Here is a 17,316-nt window from a genome sequence, read left to right as displayed (position 1 = left end):
TAAGCACATGCCTGAGCCAGGCCCTGCCTGGCCTGGATCTGCGGGGTAACTTGACACCCACTGGCCCACCACAAATGCTGCACAGAATCAGGGTACATCCTCTGGTCATGGAGCGGTGTCCCTAGCAGTGGCCGTCTGATGGCCCCAGAACGTGCAGAATCAGGAGTGCGGCCAGGCCACAACAAGGTTCTTCTGCAGACATGGAGGCCAGGGGACAGCAAAAGTACTTAGCTCTGGGCGGAAGTCACCTCTCACCTGTACTGTGTGCAGCACTGAACTCTGAGATTGTTACTGGTGACACCCTCGAGATTCTGAAGATGTTTAAGACACTTTCCCACGGGGACAAACTCAGATTTTACTTATAGGCGCCAGCGATGTAAAAGTCCCTGCTGGAAAAGGGGGTGTCGAACCCACCCCCATAAGTTTTAAGTGGTGCTCAGAGAGGTCATCGGATCCTCTGGCCCTGGCAGGGTAGGAAAACGGAGGCTTCAGTTTCCCTGTGAGCAGGAAGTGGCAGGGCTTGGGGTAGCCCCATCTTCTTGCCTGAGCTACCCCATCTCTGGCTCTCCTGCAGCAGGTGCCAGCATCCTCTCCCAGGGCACTCTGTGAGCCATCAGGTGGACGTTCTGGACCACAGGCACAGGCAATCGCTGCTTCAGTGCAGGGCAGCTTGGGAGACACACAGAGCCGCCGCTTTCCTGGATCCTCCGAGTGCTGTCAGCCCCACTGCTCTCCCATCAGGGTCCCTCAGCACAGCAGAGCCCCTGCCCCCACGCACCCCTCTCACGGCCCCCTCTGTGGCCTTGGGGATCAGGGAAGAACCGCACGGCCAACACCACCCGAGCACCCCTGATGGGGCACCCCTGCACCAACACAATGACCCAGCACAGGCATCAGCCAAGCCTCCTAGTGGGGCCAGGCAGCGGGCAGCCCCACTGCACAGCAGCACTGAGCCAAGAGAGTGACCTGCAAAGTGGTCCTGACCAAAGGGACAAGCTACCATTGTTCCAGGGCCTTTAGAAATGTTGGTCAGGACATTGAAAAGTCTCTCCCTGTTGCATTAATAGAGAGAGATGAAAAATAGTAAAACAAATGCTTATTCAACACTGTGACTTAAGACATTAGAAACATTAAGAATTAAGGTGTTATGGCGGGGGGAGGGGGTGGAAAGGGATACATTGGGAGTTCGAGACTTGCAGATACTAACTATTATATATAAAATAGATAAACAAGTTTCTACTGCATAGCACAGGGAACTATATTCAGTATCTTGTAGGAACCCATAATGAAAAAAGAATATGAAAAAATGTCTGTGTATGACTGACCTATTATGCTGTACACCAGAAATGGACACAACAGTGTAAATTGACTATATGTTAATAAAAAAAAAAAGAATTAAGGTGCTTTATTTCTTTGTGTAAAAACTTATACAAAAAGAATCTAATTCTCTCTTCTATCTTTTAGTAGAATTCTGGGCACACATAACATTAAAGTCCAATATACTACATATAATACGGTAGCCCAGACTGGATGCTGGTGACTGTAGTTTATGGTATTCTGCCAATGACAATTTCTTGACCAATGGAGCCTGGTTGTGTAGACGCCCACACTGCGGCAAGCTGGTTGAAGGGTTTACAGGAACTTGTATTATCTTTGCAGCTTGTCGGTACACCTAAAATTATTCCATAATGAAAGGATTGTCAGTTCAGTACTGAATATTTTAATGAGATGGAACCATCCTGTTGTGGGGCCATGAGCGAGTTAGCTTTCTCTCAAGATCTTGCGTCTTACGGCATTTCACATTCTAAACAACTTCCTGGCTCATGCGTCAGTCAGTGAGGCAGCATGAGGAACAAAAGGGTGATGAAAACAACTACCAGATGTAAAGCAGCTTGGTTGATGTTTGTCTGATTTATATATGTGGATTTAGATGAGTTAATTTGACTTTATTGCAAAAATTTGGTTTTATTGCAAAATGGCTTTGTTTTAAAAAAAAATTTTTTTTAAGACTCAGATGGCTGATCTGCCATCAGATGAGTCACCCTCCACCATTTAGTCTGGTGAGGGTGTCAGGTGGGTGAGTGGAGCTGTGGAATGATCCAGAAACCAATAACTCTGGGCAAAGGTCAGGAATGGGTAATTCACAGAAAAGGAAATGTCAGTGGCTCTTAATCAGAAGGGCCCCCCCTTACCTGTAATGAGAGGACCACAGATTACAACCACACTGAGATAACTTCTCTCCTGGCAGACTGGCAAAGAATGGGGGCAGTGGGGAGGTGAGGCCCCTGCCACGTAGTGAGTGGGAGGGGGAAAGGGCACGTTTGCCCTTTGGCCCAGCATTCACCTCTCTGGAAATCAGCTCTGTACAGATACACAGCAACAGCGTGCCAGGTGGTTCCCTGCATCAGGGTTGTTAAGAGCAAGACTGAAAACAACCAAGATCCACCTAGGGGGCACTTGTGGACAAACCACATGGCCACCTGCTAACTGCCGAACGCAATTTACACACTGGAGGGATCTGGCAAAGCCTCCTCAAAGGATGATGCAGCCGGTCACTAAAATGGGATGATGACAGCCTGGGTGACACAATAGGAAGTACCTGCCCACAAAATGTTCCAGCCATGAGCGAGCTCTGAAAGGTTTATTTTTTTTTAATGGTTCTGAGAAAAAAAACATCTGCCTAAATGTAAAGAGAATGTGCAAATATGGGAAAATATTGTTCCTTAACGAATCAATTCTTTTTTTTTTCTTGGTGAATCAATTCTTACAAATTTTCTGTGCATCTGAAAATGCTTAAAAACAGTTTAAAATGATTATCTATAGAGAAGAAGAGGAAGGAAAGGGGTGAATGGAGACAGGGGTGGGAGTGAGAATTCTCTTGTATCTTTTTGATTTTTTAGCCATAAAACCATATTATCTATTTTTTTTAATTGAGTCATTTTATAAGACTAAGATAATAGTGAAAACAAACAAAAAAATTCTGCTTCCTCTCACGGCTTGTCTTCATGACAAAGCACAGAGCCACATCTGTGAGACAGCACTGCACAGGCACAGTGGACACAGGGGAGGATGAGGACAGGAGGGAACATGGGGAAGTAGGTGGAGCCCTAGGGAGCAATGCTAGAGAGACAGGAAGGCCTGGAATGGGACAGAGTGGTGGATGGGGTGCACCCCTCCCTCCGTTCCCCTGCCCCATTGTGGAAGGCAGTCTGGAGCCTTGACCTAAGCAATGATGACAATACACAGCTCACACCCCCTCCCACCCAGCCATGCCCCCTCCAGGTGTCAATTCTTCACGCTCACACAGGTGAGCAAGGACATTCAACACAGTCAACACATATTTGCAATGGGGGAAAACTGGAGACGTTCCGGGTGTCTGACAACAGAGAGACAGTTCAACAGATTACCACAGCACAGGACTTAACTACAAAAGGTAAAATAATTTAATTTATTAAGCACAATAACGCTATAATAATAAGATTAAATTAAGTTAAAAAAATCAATATAGTATGGTATTAGCATAGGGATAGGGCAACAGATCGATGGAACAGAACAGAGTCCAGAAATGGACTCACATTCACATAGTTGACTTTCAGTAAAGGTGCCAATACTCATCAATGGGGAAGGAAATCCTTCTCAACAAGCTGGAATGAGTGGATACCTATATGGAAAATGAACGTTGACCCACCACTCATACCACACACACAAACAACTGGAAATGAATCACCGTCTTAACTGTGAGCTCTAAAATTATAAAGCTTCTGAAAACACATAGGTGAAAACATTCATGAACTCAAGGTAGGCAAAGATTTCTTAGACTATACAAGACACTAGCCATAAAAGACAAACTTGATAAACTGACTTTTACCAACATGAAAAACCTCATTAAAGGCTCAAATAAGAAAATAAAAAGGCAAGACACAGACTGAAAGAAAATATTTGTAATACATCTCTCTGACAAAGGACTTGTGTCTAGAATACATAAAGAATGCCTACAAATCAATAAGAAAACAGATCAATGATCTAATAAACAATCTGAGGAAAAGGTTAGACTAAGCACTTGACTAAGAAAAGTTTATCGAAATAGACAGTGAGCACACGGGAAGGCGCTCAGCATCACCTGCCATCAGGGAAATGGAAATTAAATTCACAGTGAGATATCACCGTGCCCCACTAGAATGGGTACAGTAAAAAAAGCTGATAATGCTAAGTGTTGACGAGGATGCCAAGCAAACAAAACTCTCACACAGTGCCGGTGGAAGCACAAAATTGGAAAACTGCTTTGGAAAACTGCTTGGCATTTTTCTCATGAAGGTAAACATGCACTTGTCCTGTGAGCCAACAATTCCACTCCTGGGGAGGGAGGGTCTACCCAAGAGAAAAGAAAACACCTGTCCACACAAAGACCTGGTCACAAATGTCTGTAGCAGTCCTATTCACAATTCAAAACTGGAAATAACCTAATTGTCCACCAGCTGGAGAATGAACAAGCAAAGTGTGGTATAGCCATACTATGGACTAAAAAGGAATGAATTACTGAGATACCAACGATAAAAAATGCATCTGCAAAGAAGCCAGGCACAAAAGGCTACTTTAGATGAAGTTCAAGGAAAAGCAGAACTAGTCTGTGAAGTTGAAGCAGTGGTAATCTCTGGGGCTTTGGGGTGGGACCGTGGCTGTTAGTTGGCTACTATAGAAAACAGTATGGAGGTTCCTCAAAAAATGAAAAATAGAACCACCACACAGTCCAGCAATTCCATTTCTGGATATGTTTCCGAAGAACACAAAAACATTACATTGAACACTCCTATGTTCATTGTAACATTACTTACAATAGCCAAGACATGGAAGCAACCTAAGTGTCTATTGACAGACGACTGGATAAAGATGTGGTATGCATGTACAGTGGAATACTACTCAGCCATAAAAAAGATGACATCTTGACACTTTTGAACATGGTTGGACTTTGAGGGCATTATGCGAAGTGAAATAAGTTGAACAGAGAAAAACGCTGGCACAAGTGGGCCCTGTGCTCGAGCCTCTGCCATTCACTGGTCACATGGGCCACACATGCACCGGGCACTGGGGACACCCATCAGACCCAAGGATGGGACGGAGTATCCAGTGCTGTCATTCTCCTTTCCACGAGGCTGGCAAGAGCCACGGAAATGCCAAACTAGCCAGGGCGGGAGGCTGGGGTGAGAATCTAAGGGACTTTGGAATGGGGGCAAGCTTGTTAGATTTCAGGTCCCAAGACAAACCTTAATGATTATTCCACAGATCAGTAGACAAGACCCAGAAAAGGAAAGGGGAAATCTTTTTAGACTCACACAAACCCTGCCATCTCTGGGTGGTGAGCTTCTGGGAAGTTTCACTTTCCTCTCAATGCTTCTCGGTAATATCTAAATTTCTACAAAGAACATTTATTATATTTGCAATCGGAAGAAAAGCCAACTTATTTAAAAATAAGAAAATAAAAGCTTCTTCATTGCTCATTTGAGATGCCAAAGCTCCAGCAATTGCACAGTCAGAGCCAGCTGTCTCCACATCTGTTTACGTATGGAAATTTTAATTTCTACTTAGCTGTCCTAAAACTCGCTGAGGAAAACTGTGGTTAAGAAACCCAAAAAGAAGGGACTCTGAGTGGAATTTTGCCTTCTGAAAACGTGCTTTTGCGAAAAAGTTTCTAGATTGCTCGAAACTGAGACTGCGTTTTCTTCAAAGACAGAAAAATATTTCCTAAACTTGGCCACTGCCTTGAAATTCACCCCGCATCACCATTGTCGGGCAGCTAGGAGGGCGAACCCTGGGGCTCACGAGGCCACATCCTGGCCAGGTGACAGTGGGAGAGCCCCTTCACCCCAAAACCAGGCCATGGGGACTCCCTAGGAAAACGCACATCAAATGCCAAGGTGTGAGCAGTGAGGGGCTGATTAATCGTCATTTGCTTTATTTTCTTATTTAAAAAAAAAAAAGAATCACTCTATAAAAACATTTGACATTGGCATTGCACTGGAGAAGCAATTGCGGCCTCAAACCCTCAGATGAAGTGGCATTTAAGAGCTTTCCAGACAGCAGGATAATTACAGAGAGGCCCTGGCGTGGGCTGCAGTGACATTCAAGCCTGAAATGGAAGCAACCTCTTATCTCTAACAAAGAGCTCTGATGAGCTACACTGAAAGGAAAGTGCTGTGTCTGGAGCTGTTTTTAACCCTGTAAGAAAAAAAAATCACTGTGGAAATAGAGGGATGTACGAAGGAGTAAGGCAGTAAGGGTGGCCTCGCCCCACCCTTCAGGTCCAGGTGCCTGGATTCAGGGCAATGCCAGGAGCCCGGCTGAGCCCAGAGAGATTCGGGGTTGCCCCTGCACATGCTCGATCCACCCACATGGCATTTGCCCAGTCACCTAGACCCTTCCTTTCCTACTGGGATCCTCAGGCTCAACTCCTGATTAACCAAAGGCAATTCAGAACTCAACCAGTCTGCTGATTGAGAGCGCTGCCTTTCAGGGCGCTGCTGCACTGGGCGCTCTGGGAGAAGATGGCTGGAGGGAACTGGAATCTCTCACAGCAGCACTGTCCCCATGAGAAAGGAGGGAGGGGAGGGGCGGGAGGGAAGAGAGGGGTGAGGGAAAGGGGAGGGGAAGGGGAGAGGGGCCTGAGTGTCCCTTAGCAGGGGTCTAAAGCCAAGGACCGTCTCAGGAAGCAATAACAGGATGGGAGTGTCCACCCACCCCTGCAACTAATTATTTCTTAAGCAGGATAGTTTATTTTGCAGACAAAATTTTTTGGAACTTGGTTTAAGACCAAGGATCATGAGATCAGATGACAGATACCCCCTTTGCCACAGAAGATCTTAGACTCCGACCACACCTGCCCCAGATCCCATACATGTGGGGGATGGGGAGGGAAGACCTTCTCTGCAGCCGCTCCTGGCATTAGCAAGGCCACCGTCCCAACAGTTTCCTGCAGACACTCCCTGCACACGTTGCACACGCACAGGTGGACTCAGGCCAGGCCCCGCCCACACCAGGTTCCCTGACCAATCCCCTGAGACAAGGAAACAGCCACACTCTCTTGGACCCAGTCTTTGGAGAAAGCAGCACAGGCTGCCAGAAAGTCACAGCCTACCGACCAGGGGGGCCCCAAGCGTATATCTCGGAGGCCAGCGGTTTTATCCAATTTGCAGCCACGATGAGGGACCATTTAGGCACAATGTTTTAAGGACTAAGAGCACGGGAGTAGACAGATATAATCCCACATCTGCAAGGGATGGCAGTTTAGGATGTTTTAAGTTCGGCATAAGAGCCATTCAGCAAAAACTTCCAGCCTCATCCAGCTTGGTCCATGTGGAATATTCTGAGATGCAAAACTGTGTACCAGGAAAAGACAGGCCTTCCTCATTTATCCGTTCAAGCATCTGTCACTAGTAACTTTTTATTTTAAAAGCCCCAGGTGGACCTCTAGAAAGTCAGTTGGCATTCCCCCTAAATGCACTAGACATGGCCTTAGGGCATAGCCCTCACCTCCCAGCCAGGCAGGGTGGGCGGGGCTTCGTCCACCCCCATGCTGTCCCCTCTCCCTTGCTTCTGGAAGGGACAGGGGACAAAGAGCTGGGATGGAGAGCCGGGAGGGTGGTCATTTAGGGACGCCCATTTCTCAGACCCCCTCTGAGTGGGCTCCCTAGGTCTGTTTCTGGGGTCCTTCTTTAGACTGAGGGTCACGAGGTGATCAGAAGCTCTGGTAGTTCATAAGGGTCTGATGTGGAAGTGGGGAGGGGACTCAGGCTAAACTAACCAACACTGAACACACGGGTATAGAGCCCTCCCCTGTCCTGCCGGGCTCTCTCCTCTCAGAAGGGGGGGCCCGTCATAGGGTTTCACCAACCCCCACCCCCGCCCAAGTTCTTTCTGGCAAATACGACCAGCTCTTAGGTCGTATGCACCTGCTTCTCTTGATCCTGCATACTTTAGGCTCAACCAAATCTTTTCTGGAACAAGATAGGAAGGAAAGAAGGGAGAAAGGGAGGGAGGGAGAGGACAGACAAGGAGGGAGGTCGGCTAGCTGGTTATCAGTTGGGGGGTGGCTGGCTGGTCAGTTAGTCGAACCCTAACAAGGACTCTGCCTGTGGCCCTGGGGCAGCGGATGCTGGGAGCCTCTCAGGGAGCGTGGTGGGAGGACAAGTCAACGACATCCCTGGGCAGCACACGCAGGGCTGGGGGCAGCAGTGCACACACGGGGCAGGTGCTGGCTCAGAAGGGATGGCTTCTTGGCTCTTCCCGGGCAGACTGCTGCAAACACTGGCACCTCGCCCCTTGTTGGACACGGCTGGCCCATGCAGACACCTGCGGGTCAAAATCCAATGCCTGGTGGCCCCTGGTGGGCTGGGAATGCGAGGCTGTGGCCACACTCCAAAACTGCCAGTTCCCAAGGGCTCCCCACGCAGCCTGAAGGCTCTGGGGACCCCCTCCTCCGGGTGTCCTGGGGAAGGTGGATGCCCTAATGCTGGCCTGAGGCTGCAGGTCTGAGGCAAAACTGACACCCGAGAGCTTGGGCTGGGTGTGCCCTCAGCCCAGGCAGGTGCTTCAGGCAGACAGCCTGCACCCACCACAGACTGCACCCCTCGGCTCCTTTCACACATAGTGAGCCCCACTGGATGGCTGAGAAGGCTGATGCCCTGGCCCAAGGTCATGCGGTGGGAGTAGCACCATCATCCCCCAGCCGAGTGTGCCCTCCCACCAGCGTGACAGGCAGACGTGTCCTGCTCTGAACCCCCCGGCCTGTGTGAACTGGTCAGTTCCCGGTGCCTAGAGCAGCGCCAGGCTGAGGTCACCCACCAAGTGAGCCACTAAGGGCCTGAGGACAAGCTGTCAAAACCCTGAGAAGTACAGATGAGGAAACTGAGGCCCCAGCCCAGAAGGCGGTCTCTCTGCCAGCAGGATCCAGCCTAGCCCCTAACAGGTGAGCAAGGCTGGGACCCTCACCTACACAGAGCAGGCCCTGCATCCAAAGCTGCGTTGACCAACTGGCCCAACACAGGGACCTGGAAGGAAAAACCACACCTGCCGAGACATGTTTAACTTTTCTGCACAACAGAACCTCCTGCGAACAACCTGTCTGGGGCTGGGCTGCCGTTTCAACAGTGTAACGTGCACAGACACCACACACATACTCATTCCTCTCACTTCAAGCCGTCTTAGACCGCGACGCTACCTTCCGCAGCCACCCAAGGAGTCCACAGTGACAGCTAAGATGCTCTCACTATCTTGGTTCCCAGACGAACAGTGGGGAAACTCGCCGCCAAAAAGCCAGGGACAGCCTGGCGTCACCAAGGACCCGGGAATGAGCCTTTACAGCCTCTTTACAGAAAAAGACCCCTCGCCCACATTCATCTGAAGGGCTGGTTTTCCTAATGAAAAAGAAAGTAAGTAAGAAAGAGAGAGAAAGGAATTTTTTAAAAGATAATCCTGGAACCTTAAGTGCATGTTACTAAGGGACAGAAGCCAATCTGAAAAGGCTACATTCTGTAGAATTCCAAACGTATGACATTCTGGAAAAACTGCTGGTGTTCCGGACTTGCCAGGGGTTAAGGGAGGAGAGATGAGTAAGTGGACCACAGAGGGTTTTAGGACAGTGAAACCACTCTGCACCATGCTATAAAGGGGGATGCGTGCTGGGGTACATTTGTCCAAACCCACAGAACCTACAGTACTGAGAGTGAGCCCTAATGTAAACTGCGGACCCTGGGTGATTACGACGTGTCCATGCAGGTCCATGCGTTGTGACAGATACGCCACTCTGCTGGGGGATGTTGCTAATCCAGAAAGGGAAGCAGAGGGCCAGGGCGGGGGAGGGGTGTATGAAATATCTCTGTACCTTCCCCTCAATTTTGCTGTGACCCCAAAATTGCTCTTAAAAAATAGTCTATTTTTTCCAAAAGACAGTCCTGACGTCTGAAATGGGGTCCCCGTTATCATGGCAACCTCAGGCAATGTCTTTCTGAAGTATGCACTCTATTCCCCTCCCATCCATTTAAAAAGAACTGAGAAGAGTCGGGTGAGGGTGAAGGAAGTCTAGAAATAAGGCAGGTCCTGTCACAGCGTTCAGCATCCTAGATTTGTTCAAAAAATATTCTGGGCAATTCTGTTCAGGAGCCGGGGCCCCTCAGCAAAGCCATGGCAGGTTGTTAGCCTAGACCCGGGTGTGCTGTGACGCAGGGGGACCCCGCCTCAAGTCGCACAGTGTGATGCTCACACACCATCCCCCGGGCCCACCGCCCTGGAGAATAAGCAGCCCCCAAGGAACCCAGGATTTCAACCACCTGAAAAGAGGAAAGAGCTCCCCTTTTCAGACACCAGTTACTCACCGCCTTCCCTTGGGGAGGAAAACCATGAAACAGGCAAACGAGCAGAGCCGGGGGTTCCCCATCGGCCACTCCTGCCTGGGACAGCTTGCTGGAGGAGACCCCAAGCAGGTCCCCAAGGAGCAGGACCCCGCCCCCGGCTCCAGAGCTGGGGCCGGGCAGGCCCCCTCCCACCAGGCCCGGGGTGAGGCCCGCAGGGACCCCACGAGCTCGGGGCTGCTGGTCTGGCGTGGCCCTGCCTCCTTCTGGCCCTCAAGGGGCCCCGGTGGCACCCACAGGCAGCCCCTTTTCTTCTCTGTCTCGCAGCTGCAGGGAGACACTGAGCCCTGACAAAGCCCGCCTGCTCCTCCAGAGCCAGCAGGAGGGGCGAGGGGAGTGCAGCTCGCAGCCCGGGATGCCGGCTGTTACCACGGCAACGAGGAGGAGCGGGGAGGGTGGGTGACAGGCTGGTGGGACCTGGAGCCCAGGGAGTCCCTCCAGCCACAGGCTAAGGAGAGGACCCGGGCAGGCTGGGAGGGCTGTTACTTCTTGCTCTGAACACTTCTGCCACTCACTTTTTAGAAGTTTCTGAGGCAACGAGGCATTTAAAATGCTCCATCTCCATAACGAACCCCGTTTTGTAGTGTGTGAACAGTTACTACATGCTTAGGGGGGCATACGGGGAATACACAACTGCTTAGAGGTTTTTGTTTTGAGATTATTGGGGGATGTGTGTGTGTGTGTGTGTGATGGTGCATGTCCCTCACACTCAGGTTTACTCCCACACCCACGTTTTACCCTCACACTTGCTTGTACCCCTTAATTTGGGGGATGCTAACGGAAACTTGCATCCTTGGGACATGTCAGCTCTCCCAACCCCTGTCTGTGAACTTGACACAGACTTGTTTATTTCCTGTCGCACACCTGTAAGGTGAGTACTGTTATCCTGGAAGTTTTCCCCCAAGGGGGCCAAGGAGATTAGTGCCCCCCTGAGGCCATTCCCTCGATAAGTGACAAGCTTGGATCGAATGGCCATATCACACACTATTTTAAGTGCCCAAACCACGACCCGTGAGCCCTGGCAGACACAGGGCATGGGTGTGAAGCAGGCAGCTCTGCCAGACCAGCCCAGGCCAGCCGTCCTTCCCAGCCTGGTAGCCCGAGACCCTGAACAGCAGTGCCCCAGCTTCCCACTAGGTCTGCATTGCAGACTCTCAGTGTCCTTCATCCCCCAGCCATGGTGTCACTAAATGTCTTTGTAATTCAATGTCCGCAGGCCTAGAAATGCCTGCTGCCGTTCCCTCCGTGAGGGGCCTGGGAGGACACCCCGAAGTCCTCGCTTGTCCCTTTCAGAACTCACAGATACATGTACACTTGTGGCCCCAGTAAAACACCTCGCAGACAGACTGTGCTAGTATGTTACTTACAAAATTAAAAATGAATGCAATGAAGAGAAATCTTTTAAAGGGAAAAGATGCCTGAGTGCAGATGGAACCCGCTGGGCCATCTCCTTGTCTGTAAAGTTGAGATCTGGCTACTGGGGCCCACTCTCGAGTTGCCGGAGGGTTCCGTAGGGTGACGCTGCACCCACACTTCAGTGCAATGACCCCATTAATGCCAGCACGCCACTGTTTACATGTGCTTTTTATTTTCCAACCTGAATCTTCCATACGTTGCTTTAGAAAGTGGTTCCCTCACCCCTACAACATATTGCAAACTTACCGCTATTAGTAAACAGTCCCTTACAGCCATGGGACTCTTTGTCTCCCAGCCAGTGCTGCTTCCCCTGGGCTGAGCTGGTGGAGGGGGATGGAGGGCATCCCTCCTGCTGCTTCTCTATCCTCGGCCCCCTCATCCCAACACAGGGTGAAAATGGGTGGAAACCAGCAATCAAGTAATTTCCCCTTCTTTGATGGGCATCTCTGTCTCCTCCATCACTGAACCACAGAACCCACCCAGCCTTAATTGCTGTCATAACATCATGAACAATGACCCATTTTACATCGTCACATGAATGGAGAAATTACTCTGACCCAGAATACCGCTTGCTGCCCAGACTTCATGGCCCTAAACCCCTCTGGATCTCAAGGTTTGTCCCACACCCACAGTCTAGGCCTGTCAGGTTGGTCCTCCCTCACATTTCTGGTGTGTTCTCAGGTCTCCTGTTTGGAAAGGAAAGAACAGGCCTCATGGCAGGCATCCTTTGCTCCAATTCCATGGTGCCTAGGTCCCAGAGTGCCAGCCTCCTGGAGCCACTGTCACTGTCAGTGAGGGACATGCACATACACGCGTGCCCACATGGTAAGCAACATACATGCAGTGTCAGGGATGGGAAGTGACATCGCTCCTCTCATCCCATCCCCTGGAGACAGCTCCAAATGTCCCGATGTGGCCTTTCCTATGCCCGGAATACCCACAAATAAAAACACAGGCTTGTGGGCTCAGGAAACTGCCACTGTCTCACTGAATGCTCATTTGCTCATGAGCGCTGATGCACGAATGTGTGGTTGCTTAAACAGTTAGGAGGGTTGTGTAGCAACATGGGATAAAGACAGAGTCACGGCAGCTGGATTACCACTCTGTAAGAACAACTTCTGCAAGTGAGGAGGAGATCAAGCTACGGTGGGACTGTACAAAAATGTTCTTTTTTTTTTTTTCTTATGTTGCTGTGATGAGAACTGTGTAATAAGCAAGAAACAGGGCAGAAGGGTGCTTCCTCTGTTTTCTGAGTGTGAGGTATGTTTCATGTACTTTCCATAGGCGGCTTCATTTGATCGTCCAAATCCAGGTCCTTCCATCCAAGACAAAAACCCTATTGCTTCACAGAAAAAGGCTCTCTCGCAGTCTGAAATATTGAGGGGCCAGCAGTGCAACATTTCTGGGGTTCAACCCTAAGTCTTTCCCTGAGAGGAGCCCCCCCACACCACCAAGAGGGACAGGTCTCATGCAAACCCTGTAGGTGTCACCAGATAGCTCAGTCCCCATGGGCCTGGGCCCGTGGTTGACATTTTCTTATTTTTTTTTTTTTCTTAAAAACTCAGCAAAGAAAAGGTGTCCTTATGTGAGGTGTAAGCAGTGTGATTTTCCTGTGACCTGTAGAAAAATGACAGAAATACTTTAATTCCAAGCATTTATCTGCTGGGTTTAAAAATATCCAAGCCGTTGTCCCATTGATGGGATGTTTCTCCTTTGCCTTCCAGGAGCATAAAGGGCAGGCGTGCTTTGTCCTCAGAAAGCTGGACAGGCTTTCTTTTCTTTGCAGCATTTGTGAGCTTTTGACATTTTGTAGAAGCATCAGTTAGAGCTTCCCATCACTCAGCAGACTCAGTCCGGTACCCACTCCCGCCAGTCCCCACCCCACGGGTCTGATCCTGGAGGAGAAAAATCCGGTGGTGGCAATCAACGCGTTCCCATCTCCTGCGCTGGTGCGATGAGCTGGAACAGCACACACCTTTAGCATCAGTGTGTGTCAGACCTGCTGGGGCCAAGAGTCCAGAAATCTCCTCCTGCAGATAACAACCAGACTCACACAAACTCGGAATAAACTATTATACATTACATATAAATTAAATAAGAACCTTTTACTAAATATTTACATACTAAACACTTGGTGCGTGCCAGGGCCTCACACAGGGGTATTATCACTTGCCCCGGGGAAGGTGAGCATCATTAATTCTATTGACAGTTGAAGACAACACACAGGCTGTTAAGATGAGGAAGAGCGGTTCTGGGTGAGAAGAGAGCAGTGAGTGCCTCCCAGCTGGGCAGCCCAGGCTCTCCAACCTGAGTTCCCCGTCTCACCAGCCTCGGCGCAGGCACTGGTGGGCGCTGAGACTGGCCCAGCTGGGCGCCCTACCCTGACCGCAGGTGGGCAGGAGCTACACACACGCCCACACATGTGCACCCATGCACACGCGTGCTCCCACCCCACACGCCATAGCACATGCCTCAGTGTCTTGGCTCCATCACAAATCTAGAATCCTCTAAAGGATGGTAACTAAAAACAAATAGGGGACCAACTGTGCCAGGCCTGATTTAGGCACAGAAGGTGGCTGCGAGCCAAACTGATACAGAAAACTTCACCCGGGGGGGGGGGCGGTTACAGCCTCTCTAAAAGCAGCAAGACAGATACGTGCTGTGCCATCTGAGCCGAGCAGCCCTTACGTGAAGCCAGTCTCCCAGTACAGCTGGTGGAGGCCAGTGCTCCGCTCCCTGCCTGCCCTGGGCCACATGACTCAAGGCTGAACAGTCCCCAGTGGGCAGGACCTGGTGAGACCCCTGTCCCAGCGCTCACCCCATCAGCCTGGGGACACCAGGGTCTCTCAGTAAGAAGCCCTTCCCTAGGTGGCCCCAGGAGCGCCCCCACACCTAGTGGCCTGGACTCCCCTAGATGCGCTCCCACTCCATCTGGGGACAGCGGTCCATGGAGCATGGTGCTGAGATTTGAGGATGCGGCACGATGGATGGAAGTGGCAGCCACAGCCCAGATGACGGAAGCCTGTTATGTTTGCCAGGGCCTGATCCATAACTTGGGAAGGCACTGATACTCTGTATTGCTCCAGAAGGTTCCTCAGTGGGAACACCACGCACGCCATGCACAGCTTCACAGGAGCTCGTGAAGCTCAGATCTGAGTGGCACCACCTGCTCCCTTCCCAGCTCCGGCCTCAGCTCCAGCGCCCTTGGACGATGCACCCCAGATCTCCCATCCTCCCATTACTGTCTGAACGCACAGAGGCTTCCCCAGGCTGGGGGTCCTCTCCCACCACCGCTGACATGTTTTCACCACAGCCTTATATGATGGCAAGTGCAACTTCAGCCACTGAACTTCAAAACTCGGAGAATATGGTGTTTAAAACTCAGGCCAACTCTCCCTTGGAAAAAACAGCATATTCCAAATCTCAATTTTGGACTTTCTTCACTTAGCCAAGAAGGTAACATTGGTGGACAAAGAAGTCATTTAGACCTCGTCCTGGTGTCCCCAAGCTTCAGATTCTATCTTGCACCTGCAGGGGTCTGGGGGCTTGAACCTGAGGGCAGCCGATCTCACCTGACCTCCAGCTGCCAGCGTTTCACCCTTGCCGCCCAATGCAGCTCAGCCCAGTGAGGACCCCCCAGACCACACCTTCCTTGTCCACAGGGACCCCCTGAAAATACAAGGTGAGCAGGAAGCATCTGTTGGCACCAGAAAGTAAGGAAATGCTCTCACACACAAAAGAAACCAAGATGGGGGCTTGTCAATAGAGCTCAGGACTCAACCTGAAGGAGCTCCTGTTTGCCAAAGCTGAAATAATTTTAGCAACAAAATAAATGATGGCGTCAGATTTTAACCCCTCAAATAAAATAAATATCCATGAATCTGTGCTGATGTTAGCAACTGAAGTCAATAAACAAACGCAAGAGAAGAGATGGTGCTTCCTTGCAAAATTTCAATCAACAAATGAAGATGGGAAGAGGGATGTGAGAATCCCCATCAGGCAAACACTAGGAGTAAACGCTGTAGACAAGACGTCCCGACGGAGGCAAAAGGCAAGGGTGAAAATGTGAGGAGAAACAGGATTTGCATCGTCTCCCCCAAGACACTTACCAACTATGGAGGGAAAGGGAGGAACATCACAGTGGAGAAATTTACCAGCTCAACCAAGCGATCAAGCTTAACGTCGCCAGGGAGGGATGTGCTGACGTCACAGGTGTGCTGACGGGACACACTGAGAAGGACACAGCATCGCTTCTGTAATATTCTTACCGAAACGCATCACCTCACTCCAACCATGAGGAAATGAAGGAAAAGCTCAAACTGATGGACATTCTCTAGAAACAGCGGCCAGTACTCTTTCATCCAGATCAGGAATGACAAAGAGAGACCCAGGCATCGTGACAATCTGGGGGAGATTCCAGAGAAATAAAGAATGCAGGGTGGGATTCTAGAATAGAAAAACTGTGCGTGAGTAGGGTTTGGCAAAATTTGGAGAAGATCTGGCGTTTAGCTAATAATATCATACTAAGGTAAATTTACTTGTTTTGATCATTGTTCTGTGGTTACCAAGAGTTTACATTCCGGGGAGCGGGGTGAGGAGTCCTTGGGAACCCTGCACTAGTTTTGCAACTTTTCTGTAAACCCTGGTGTTCAAGGCTCCTCAGCATGGCTCCAGCCTTCTCCGGGGCCAGAAATATATTTTCTTTTTTCTAGCAACAGAGCATTTAGTTCAGCCTTTAATAAGAAAGCTGTACCCATTAAAGTAAGGTTGAGGGCCGCACCTTGTCTCTCCGATACTTCACACCCAGCTCAGAGGCCTGTCCTCAGTGTCACCCCTCTCACCCCCACCACACACACACACTGGGCAAGACTCCTTGTCTTCGGAGCCCTGGGGCACCGGGTGGACACCCACGGCAGTCACCATCTCTCCTCAACTGTTCTTCGGCCCCGCATCTCATCTCCAGAGGCAGCAGGATGGAGAGCTGAGGGACTGTGTGCCCTTGAGCAAGTTACTTACCCTCTCTGAACCTCATGAGAATAATGAGTACCAACCTCTTCTGGTTATTGAAAGGATTAAAAGAGGCAACACGGGCAAAGGTTTAGCACAGCGCCTCTCATCGGTCCCACTGTGACATCATCTCCCCTCGGTGCTGGTGTCCCTAGGACTGCGTGGGCAGCTCCTAACACAGCATCTTCCCAGGCCACCATCAGCTCCTTTGAAACTGGGACTGAAATTAAATAGACCACAGCACATCCTAGGCACCCTGGAGCAAATATATGTCCCCACGTAACTCTTAACATTGCTAGGCTCACATTCAGACACATTTAGGAATAAACCCAAAGTGAAAACAGCCTAATTTCAGTTGCCAAAAACTGCACAAAACCCACCTTCCGTGGAGGCTGGGCTGCTTTTTTGAGTGATCCCAGAGCCTGCTTACAAGTCCTCCGCAGGCACCCTGGGGGAGGGAGGGTCCCGAAGAGCTGAGCCCGGAGCAGCTACT

General features: G+C 50.2%; 1 protein-coding gene across 1 annotated transcript in view; it reads right to left on the bottom strand.

Moving 5' to 3' along the window:
- FGD3 (FYVE, RhoGEF and PH domain containing 3) overlaps positions 1–10,626 on the bottom strand; it is a 56,825-nt gene extending 46,199 nt beyond the window's left edge. The window contains exon 1 of the mRNA XM_074362997.1: positions 10,365–10,626. The gene's annotated coding sequence lies outside the window, so the exon portion shown is untranslated. The remainder of the gene's footprint in view (positions 1–10,364) is intronic.
- Positions 10,627–17,316: the final 6,690 nt, after the last annotated feature.

Source organism: Camelus bactrianus, chromosome 4 (genome assembly GCF_048773025.1).
Source record: "Camelus bactrianus isolate YW-2024 breed Bactrian camel chromosome 4, ASM4877302v1, whole genome shotgun sequence".
Classification (NCBI taxonomy): domain Eukaryota; kingdom Metazoa; phylum Chordata; class Mammalia; order Artiodactyla; family Camelidae; genus Camelus; species Camelus bactrianus.
The sequence above is the reverse complement of the archived record's forward strand: the minus strand, read 5'-3'. Positions and strand labels throughout refer to the sequence as shown.